This window comes from Nematolebias whitei, chromosome 17 (genome assembly GCF_014905685.2).
Source record: "Nematolebias whitei isolate Nwh7 chromosome 17, NemWhi1, whole genome shotgun sequence".
Lineage (NCBI taxonomy): Eukaryota > Metazoa > Chordata > Actinopteri > Cyprinodontiformes > Rivulidae > Nematolebias > Nematolebias whitei.
The window spans coordinates 42,194,048-42,195,410 of NC_056514.1; the positions used below are offsets into that span (position 1 = coordinate 42,194,048).

A 1,363-nucleotide genomic window follows, 5' to 3' on the forward strand; every position below is an offset into this window, starting at 1 on the left:
CATCTCTGGGCGCGAATGACAACACTACAGATGTCGGTGAAACACACCAAGACGTTGCTGTTGTTGCCTCAAACAACCCCTCATCGGATGAAAGGGGGGTAATCACACACACAAACGATGACCAGTCATCGCAAGCTGAACACGCAGAAACAGCTACAGCTGTGCTGACGGTTCAGACAAACCAAGATTACACAGATAAATCTGAACGCGTGAAGAAGCGTCAGAAAAAACCCAAAAGGTTTCTGTGTAACTTTATCAGAAAGGGGGCCGCCAAAAAGGCGTACCTGTCAGTAACACTCGAAGGTGTCCTCACACACGAAGCGCTCTTGGACGGTGGGGCAGACATAACAATTATGTCAGCTAAACTGTTCGAGGAGCTGAGGACGGCCGCTGCCAGTGTTAACAGGATAATACCTCTCTCTGAATGTGCTATAGAAATGCAGGGTCTCTCAGAAATGAAAACAACCCTGACAGCTATAGCAATGGTTCACATGCAGATTGGCAATATGACACTGTACCATCCGGTACACGTGACCCATGTTGACTCATTCCCATTTTTGGTTGGCCAGGACTTTATAAATCGCTTCAACGCGATTATAGATTATGGTGATCAAACAATGTGGACAAAAGTGAGCAAACCACTGCCAATAGAAACGCCTCCGGAGTGTGACACAGACTGCCCAACAGCAGGTACCGCGGAAGGCACAAAGGACTCCTCAGCCGAGGACACGAGCCCGGTGAGTACTCCTCTAACACCATGTGAAACCAAAGAAACCCAAGAGGTCCAAACTCTGACTCAACAAGACAGCCTCCTCTGTGAGCTGGAACAGCCAGAGTCCACCAAACACTACCTACCACTGGTAGTTAAGGGTGTAGAGATCCAAGGGTCCCACACCAACGATGCTGTACTGTCTCTGTGGACAGATAAATCAGCAATTAACCGAGCTTTCTACGAAACCTTGGTTCACAAACACGTTGGTCTAGAACTAATTAAAAAAGCTTTCCGCTTTCCATTAGTTCCCAATAGTTCACAGGTAATGACCGCAGAAGGAGTCATTAACCTAAAACTGAACTGGAATCAACGAGAACTGGTTCACCCATTTCTCGTTATCCAAGACTTACCACATGCATCCTATATAGGCTCTGACATTTTGGTAAGGTTGGGTGTCCACGTGGACACCATCAACAAGGTGCTGTGGTCCCTCAAACCAGCCACAAAGGATACTCCTGTGCTAGACACAGCGAGCCTTAGGGCTGGGCAGACCATTCCAGAGGCCTGCCAGGTTGCTAGCAACCAAGACACCACAGTACCACCTCAGGTGCTTAACCTAATGGTGCGAATCCACATAATAGCTGGACAAGC

General features: G+C 48.1%; 1 protein-coding gene across 1 annotated transcript in view; it reads left to right on the forward strand.

Moving 5' to 3' along the window:
* LOC119423587 (transcription factor COE3-like) overlaps nucleotides 1-1,363 on the forward strand; it is a 188,040-nt gene that overhangs the window by 179,414 nt on the left and 7,263 nt on the right. The gene's annotated exons all lie outside the window — the stretch shown is intronic.